Below are 9,634 nucleotides of genomic sequence, written 5' to 3' on the forward strand. Positions count from 1 at the left end.
CACTCAGAATATGGTGTCATAGTATTTGATGAAGATCCTAAGAACTAGGAATGGAAGATCGACGAATCACCTAAGTACCACCCATAGCCATTATATGACGGGGACAATGACGGTGATGATGCTCCAACCTGGCCATAGATTCATCTTTCTTCTTTGAACCTTTTTTTCATAAGCTCTTCAAAGTGCCATGTGGACTATTTCTCTTGTATTCCTTATGGCCCTCTGTACTTTCATTTCTTAGGTTTTTGATTTCCTACCGCGATGTAACTTCCAAGACTACCTTAATCAATGAAGTTATGTTTGCTCCAAAATCTAAAATTTATTTAAATGAATAATTTATTATCAAATTGATTACAACGTAGGCCTACCTCAGTCAAAAAGAGGTTCTACATTAGGACGCGTTTTGAATGTCGTCGATTTGGCATATATATTTGTTACATTTGCTTGTTTGTTACATCTTTCAATATTTCCCAAACAAATATGGTTTCCTTTTTGTTTTTTTTCTTTAATTATCCCCAAAAGAGAACGTTGATTTGTGTCAACTTGCAAACCGGCTGACTCACGATACAACCTTCGATCAAAAGGAAAAATGACCGACAAAGACGAGATCAACATTGACGCAAATATAATCGTACCTATCAAGAACCCCGAAAGTTCTCAAAGTGTACCTGTCATCCAAAATGAGGAAAAGATGGCTTACATGGAACAAGAACTCGAGATCTTGAGGGAAGAATTGCGTCAAGGGCGAGACTTGGACAAACTATTGGTGACCACTTTTCCTACTTTAAAGACATCTATTTACTTCCCAATAGTTGACTTGCTTTATGCCAACTTACCAATTCAGCCAAAACTGACTCAAGATGCTCCTGTTCATGGTCGAGTTTCGCCAGCTTCTCCAACTACGGTCAGTACTTTTCTCGACCTTTCTAATTGCGAACCCACCAAACCTACAATGCAGCAGATACTTGGGGCACATGTTGCCGCTCCCTATGAAACACATGTTCCACCCGTATATGCCGCTGGAGCCCTACCTTCACAATTCCAGCAGTTGTTAATGCCGTATGAGGTCGATCAATACGCAGAAATGGAGAAAGATGCCCATCTCAAAGAGGAAGCGTCAATAAATGCCCAGCTTCAGGGTGTAAGAAAGGCATTGAAAAGCTTACAAGTTACTAGATGAACGGAGGGTCTGGATTATGATGACTTGTGCATCCACCCAGACATTGACATGCCAGTAGGGTACAAACCACAAAAGTTTGACATGTTTGATATAAAAGGTGACCCTCACGCGCATTTAAGGGCATATTGTGACAAGTTGGTTGGTGTGGGAAGAAATGAGAAGTTGAGAATGAAGTTTGTTCATCCGGAGTCTGTCTGGAGAAACATTGACCTAGTATAACCGTCAAGACCCTCGCAAGTGGCGTGACTGGCAGGAAATGGCCGAGGACATCATGACTCGTTTCAGATTCAATACTGAAATTATTACTGATAGATTCTCATTAGCTAATATACAGAAGAAGCCATCTGAGAATTTCCGGGAATATGCGCGACGTTGGAGAACTAAAGCCGCAAGGGTCCAACCGCCACTAGACAAGAGGGAGCTCTCAAAGTACTTTATTCGAGCCCAAGAAGATGTCTACTTTGACAAAATGATGTCAATGATGGGCCAGAAGTTTGCAGAACTGGTAAAGATGGGGGACTTTATAGAACAGGGTGTTAAATCTGGGAAGATTCAATCTATGGTCGCATTGCAGGCTGCAAGTAGAGCCATACAATCGGGCGCCATTAGCGGCATTAAGAAGAAAAAAGGGAGGATGTTTCAGTTGTCACCCACCAACAAGGAGGACCATCCCATCGATACCCTAACAATCCCCAGATTATTGGACATAATTCCTATACCCCACACCCAATATATAATACCCAACCACACTATAATCCACCCCGAGCACCAGCATACCAAAATCCTCCAATACCATATATGCTTGTCCAAGCAGCAATCCACCAAAAAAGACCAGCATATACACCAAGACCACGTCCAAATCCCGAAGCTAGAAATACTCGCGCTTACACACCCATTGCTGAACCTTATGCCCAATTGTTTGAAAGGTTGAGGACAGCGGGAGTGCTGAAACCAGTTAAAGGGAAACTTCCTAATCCAATCCCTCATAATTTTGATGGAAACAAGCGATGCGCTTACCACTTAGGAGTCCAAGGGCAAGGAGAGGGAAAATGAGAGCATTTAGAGCCGATTTAATCCTCATCGATCCAACCTAAGAAATGAGACGCACTGTTAAGAAGGCTTATGAACTTTTGGAATCTACACCTAATGTTTTCATGCTTCAACAATTCTACAACCCTGAAACACTCAGGTAATTTTAAGAAACCTAACTTAATTAATGTATTCTCTGTTTTACTACAGAATTCTCAATTGCTTCATATCGAAAGCAGGATCATTTTGACACAAAAGGCCCTGAAATATGGGAAGAAACTCTAGGTAATGTTGACATATTTTTCATGGGAATACTGGTGTTGGACAATATTTTATAACCAAAAATCCTAATGTCAAGTTAAATATATACTCTAATGTAGTACTCTTGATTCCTCGAGACAGAATCGTTAAACGTCCAAGATAATCCCATGTCAAGAAACTGAGAACAATCATATGTCAAAAATAGTTAACTCGAGCCAACTGAACGTAATATACTGAATGGTGGGAAATCAGGTCCTCATCAGATAACTGGAAATGGGGCCGGATTCAAGCCAGATATCCTTGACATGGATCTGATGGAGGAACATCCACACTGGAAAAGTAGTGGAGGATTTCCTTGCTAAAATATAACCAAAGTTACACAATCGCTTGGAAACGAAGTTCGTGATTAAGATATAATAGAGCTAATAAGGGCATTCCTGCCGAAGAATCAAGGATTACCTCAACTAACAACCACGTAACAAGTGTAATCCCACAAGTGGGGTCCGGAGAGGGTGGTGCAAGGATTACCGATTTTTCTTCATGGAAAAAACTTAGGCTTGAGGAATCACTAAATACCAGAAGTTGACACATGCCAACAGTTAGCAGAAGAACTTTCTTCAAGACAGGACTAATTCTGTAATTAGTTTGTAACAAAAAGATAATACTAACAATATGCCATTGGAGAAAAATGAGCTAAAAGTGACTTATAGTTTTCCAATTAAAAAAATAGTACTTCCTCTCTATTTTTTTTTATTTTTATAATATAAATAAAAAAAACTAAATCAATAACATTTTTCAAAGTTATCTGGACAACTAAAGAAGTTGTCGGACGACTAAAGAAATTGTTGGACTAAAAGTTAAAAGTTAGGAACTACTGAGAAAATATCTTTTAACCTTATTAATATACCCAATTTTTAAGTTGGAAAGAACTCCTACCTAATTGACTAACTAGTTTATCCGTTTCCGGCAGCATTTTCTGAAGCAAAATACATGAGAAAGTTAATAAGTACNACATTTGGAAATTAAAACAAAACAATGGCAACAGATTGAGCACACAGCTATTTTGATCTCTGACATGCTTGTTGATTATTATTTATAAATTAGAGGATGTTGACTGAGCAAACATCAGGAAATATGTCAAAGAAAGTTAACTCGAGCCAACTGAACGTAATATACTGAATGGTGGGAAATCAGGTCCGTCAGCATTTTCTAAAGCAAAATACATGAGAAAGTTAAAAAGTAGAGGCACCAAACAATAACCATCCATATCAGTAGTTGAAGTATCAGTCAGTACATATGTATGTGAAGGTCACATTAACATAGTCATGTAATAATCTATTAAAAATTTACCCAGAAAACAAGTGCAAAAAGAACACCTCATATGCTCATGTTATCTACCAGTAAGGTTTGTGATACTCATTTTGTTCAAAGTAAACTTAGTTTCTCTATTTTCATTGCACATTCTGAAGTGTCTTCTTTCAGTAAAAGCAGGTTGTGATGGTGCTAAGACTTGTTGTTTCACTAGTAAGCATAACAAGAACAGATGAAATATTTGGCCTGTCTTCAGCAAATTCTTGAACACACAATAAACCGATCTTTATGCATTTTCTGATCTGCATTTCCGAGCTCGTGTTCAATATAAACGGATCGATGAAAGTTGATAAATCTTGTTCTTTCCATAACTTCCATGCCTGAAAACAATGAGAAGTTGATCATCAAACTCAATATAAAATACATATAGTCAGTCAGACCCCTTTTTAACCGTCGTCCTCTGTAATAACATTTCATTATATAACAGCCAAGTTCTTTTTTGGAACTGATTTTTCATGCTATGTTATATTATATTATACGTTATTTATAACAAACATTTCGCTATAGCAACTATAAGAGGAGTCTTACATATCCCATAAGGCTCAAAGAGGATGTCTCAGTCCAAGAACTTGTACTTTTTCGACCACTTATGATCTCTAAGACGAGAACTCCAAAGCTGAAAACATCGGATTTCTCTAAGAATCTTCCTTCCATTGCATATTCGGGTGCCATGTATCCACTGTAAAAATGTCAGTACGTTCGAGTAGTTTAGTTAATAAATATGTATGAAATTGTGCAAAGTTATGGTGTTATGTAGATCAATGATCACTTACTAAGTACCAACTACTCTCATTGTGTCTGCTTGATCTTGATCAGATCCGAAAATCCTAGCCATGCCAAAATCTGAAATCTTTGGATTGAAGTTATTATCGAGCAAGATGTTACTTGGCTTTAGATCTCTATGGATTATCTTCAATCTTGAATCTCTGTGAAGATAAAGGAGTCCTCGACCAACTCCTTCGATTATAATGGAACGTTTTGTCCAATCCAATATGTCTCGATGTCCTTCATCTAGATGTTTGTCAAATGTGAATGGAGAATTCAAACTAGAGGATCAGAAGAAATGTGGGGTAATGTTGCTAAGATTAATGCTGATGTACTCATGTCGGATCCTCCAAAAATGCAGTACTTTTGGGGGATCTAGCAAGCACCATCAATGTTATTGAAGAGTCTGAGCAACATACACGTGGAGTAATACAGATGAGAAGTAGCAAGGACTAACCAAAGAGAAACACATCTAAGCTTTTCTTTGGCATATATTCGTAAATCAGCATCTTCTCCTCTTCATCGACACAACATCCACAGAGTCTAACAAGCTTCGAGATCACCAACACTTCATTCATGAACTCCTCTAGTCCTTGTTTCGAGGCTTTTGAGAGCCTCTTGACAGCTATTTCTTTCCCATCTTCCAATTTTCCCCACAAGGAATCAGCAATATCAGTAACTTGAAATATGGAAAGTGATCGAGAGAGATGAGAATCGTCCCTTGTAAACTGGACCGAAACCTCCCTGACCAAGCTTATTATCCTCATTGAATTGGGATGTTGCATTTACAAGCGTATCGAGGCTGAAGACTGGTAATTCTTCCATACTAACTGGACTTCTGTTACCAAGTAAAACCTCCTCTCTTTTCACTCCTAATATCAGCAGGGATACAAGTTACTACAGCTAACAAAGTGCTTATAAATGTATAATACAAAAACTTAATAGCATGTTTACCTCTACGTCTGACCATCATTGTATAGCAAAGGAACAGACAAACACAGAGTGTAAGAGAACCAACGATTACTGGAATCACGATTTTCTTTATGTACTCTTTACGATGATCTGCAGAAAACACTAAGGATGAACAAATATCAGTTCTTTACAGAATACATGGAATTCAATTAAGTCGAACATATAATCTCAAAATCATAATACATAAACGTGTCATTTAACTTGGCCTTCACTGACATCCATGCCCTCCATCTTCGAGTGTTCAAAAATAAGCACATAAGTCGGAGGGCATAGATGCGAGTTGAGGCCAAGTAAATTGGGACGTCTTTGTATTATGCCTATCTTTAATGACTGACAATAAGTCTTTTTTTCAGCACCAGAACGCATACCAAGCTCTGAATGTGCCACATGAATATAGAGATCTTTCCCCGAGCTTTGGAACTGCTGAATGTCAATCATTATACTCCACGACATACAGCCGATACTTGAATCAAATGCATACCCTATGCACGAACAATTCCCCAAGCATTGACTTCTACATACGTCTTCTGTAGTAGATGACCTTTCAGCAAAATCAGGCAATTTCATTAACTCCATCTTTAGAAATCCGTCCTCTTTACTTGAATCCGTGGTGTTATTCTTAACTTCACATTGCAAAGCACTCCTCCTAACACAACCACTAGTCCAATTCCCCCTTTTCCATTCTTCCGTATGCTTTGGCTCAAAACCTTTCAGACAAGAACAGACCGGTGACTCCAAGTGATTGCAGCTCCCAAATGGACCACACGTTCCATGAACTTCACAATCGTTATTGGGAGCTGACCATATTATCTTCCATTTTGTCTCATTCACATCCCAAAATGATTGAACCAAGTTCCCTCTCCAATCCAAGACTAATATCCTTAAAAAATTATCACGAGTAGGTCCAGTAAAATATACAGTACCTTTGCGATCATCCACTACATTAAATCCATCAGACACCACAGAATACATATTCTGCACTCCTATAAATATCTGTCCATTCCATTGACCAGTACGCCAATAGGGACGCCTTCCTTTCCATATATACACCTGAGGAATGACTCCAGAGTTCATTCTTAAAGAAAAGTTTCCGATATTAGGATCCGAAGGACTTCTCCAAGATGTTGCTTCTACCATCTCCCCTGTCCTTGTGTTTTCACTTATTCTCATTCTAGGAATAGTCGAATCAGAAGGATGTTCGAAACTCTGCCATATTGTGCTCATGTCCCGATGATCAACGAGAACAAAGTTGCCAGAATCTTGGAGAAGTCCAATTGGGATGATCACCTGAGAAGTTGAAACATTTGATGACCAAAGAATCTCCTCCTCTCCATTCGTTATAACGATATTTCCATCACGAGATATCTTCACAACTCCAGAAGAATCTCTTAAAGGTTTGTCCCGATTAGCCACCCAAATGACAGTTGTTACAGAAAAATTGTACCAAATACCAACATACCTATTACTACTGTTTTGAGGACTGAAAAATCCTAACTTGAATACGCCTCCTGGAGACGATAAAATTCCAGGATCTCTCAGAGATTGAATGCTAGTAATGTTATCCACTTCACTGCATAATACTGTATCGACAAAACGAAGAATAACAAGAATCATATGAACAAAATATTGCAAATTTCTTCTTCTGCTGCTGTTGCTCATCTTTTTGGTTTTCTAAGACTTTTCTTATTACCACACTAAATGTACCAAAACACAATATGTTGTCAAAGTCTACTATCACAAGCAGCAAAATATGATTTTTAATTTGTTGAATATCACAAACCACATATCATTCTCAATCAGAGACTTTTAGAATGGAAAAATGACAATGGGTGATATGACACTTTAGTCTAACTCAATATTTAAACTATCTCGAAAAAGTAATATAAGTGAAAATCCAAAAGCCAATCGTTAGTGTGAGAATTGAGTGGGGACCGTGACAATAAGCTAGGACCTCATCGTCATCATGCTTGTCAACTATAAGCGTTAATAATGCACATAGTGAAATGAAATACATGTATTATCGTACAAATTGACATTATTTCATTTTATTCCAAATACACCCCCATATTGAGGTATCATATAATAATTGTTGTAATTTTCCTAATCCCATTGGTCAACATGAATATTTAACATGTTATCATTGTTGATGTTCTCATGTCAAATCCAACAAAAGTAGAGTACTTTTTTTGAAGAGTCCGAACAACATAGACAGATAGACAGACAGTTTTCCCATCTTCCAATTTTCCCTACAAGGAATCAGAAACTGAAATTTGAAAAGTGATGGAGCTAGAGAATTAAGAAAATTGTACCATGTAAACTGGACCAAGCTTCTTATCCTCATGGAATTGGAATATTGCATTTACGAGGCTGAAAACTGGTAACTCTTCCATATGAACTGCACTTCTGTCACCAAATGATGCTAAGTAAGTTTGCTAAAACTTTAGGAATGGCCATATCAAAGAAAACCAAGCTTACAAAATTATAAGGTAAGTTCAAATACCATGTTATCCCTATATTAAAATATTATGCATTATTAGTTATTATATATTAGATATAAATATTATGGAATGCTAAAAGTCTATTTTCTTTTTTAATGAAATCGGTAAATGTCTAAAGATTTTGAAAATTCAGTTTATATTTCTATTATATAGAAGAGCCATGAGAAGGACGACCAATGTCATTTTAGTAATTTTAACATCATTTAAGGGCAAAATAATAATTGTGTAATTAATGGTCAAAATGAAAAATCTAGAAGAATCCATACATTCTTAATTTTTTTTATGGGCCCATAAGGATATTATCGTAATTTTGTTAAAATGAAGAGTTTCTATTAATTAACTTCTTAGAAACAATAATGAATGTTAAGCTTGTTTTACATATTTTTGAAAGAAATTTTTGAACTAATTAAAATAAAATGCGTTTGAATAGTTAATATTTTGTTCCTAGAAATACTTTAAAGGATTATTGCGTAAGATGTTTTGAATGTTATGTTACATAATGTGACCACTAAATTTGTATCTTGATTATATTAAAATAGTCTTTTTCTATTATATAGAAGAGCCATGAGAAGGACGACCAATGACATTTTAGTAATTTTAACATCATTTAGCGGCAAAATAATAATTGGGTAATTAATGGTCAAAATGAAAAATCTAGAAGAATCCATACATGTCTTAATTTTTGTTACGGGCCCATATGGATATTATTGTAATTTTGTTAAAATGAAGAGTTTCTATTAATTAACTTCTTACAAACAATAATAAAATGTTACACTTGTTTTTACATATTTTTGAAAGAAAATTTTGAACTAATTAAAATAAATATATTTGAATAGTTAATATTTTGTTCCTAGAAATACTTTAAAGGGTTATTGCGTAAAGATATTTTGAATATTATGTTACATAATATGACCAATAAATTCCTATATTGATTATATTAAAATAGTCTTTTAAATGACGTATCATTATTTTTTAATTAATTTGAAGAAAATATCAAATTTCATGACTAAAAGAATAAACAACGTCTGACTATCAAGAAATCAATAATTTGATAATGTATTCATTGAAAGATTAAAATATATAAAATTTTCATTTCTATATTTTGTTTCATATCATATATGATAAACTATTTAACAGAGAAAATTTGACAAGGAAAACGTTAATCTATATTTAACTTCTTATGAATATTAAAATTCAAACTCAAGAAAAATGAGTAGTTGAAAAAAAATAATAAAAGAAAATGTCAATAGAAAAAGACTTTGTTGAGAAATATAGAGGAAGAACAAAACTAATAAATAAATAAATTAGGAAAAAACAACCGTAAAAAAATATATTGGTTATTTTGTGGAGGTAAGATTTAGAGTTTTCTTTACGATATAATATTAGGACTGTAGTATAAAAAGATATTAATTAATGTAATTTAAAATATAACATTACGACAATTATTATTGTATATAGAAATAAAGTTTCTTTCATGATTGTTTTTATTGTTGTGGAGTTAAAAATTACTTTTTTAATAAATACTTTCAATATTTAGATACCATTACAATAATTGTTA

General features: G+C 35.2%; 1 pseudogene; it reads right to left on the reverse strand.

Moving 5' to 3' along the window:
* Positions 1 to 3,710: 3,710 nt before the first annotated feature.
* On the reverse strand, positions 3,711 to 7,284 carry LOC107016355 (annotated as a pseudogene).
* Positions 7,285 to 9,634: the final 2,350 nt, after the last annotated feature.

The sequence above is a fragment of the Solanum pennellii genome, chromosome 4 (genome assembly GCF_001406875.1).
Source record: "Solanum pennellii chromosome 4, SPENNV200".
NCBI classification, from domain to species: Eukaryota; Viridiplantae; Streptophyta; class Magnoliopsida; order Solanales; family Solanaceae; genus Solanum; species Solanum pennellii.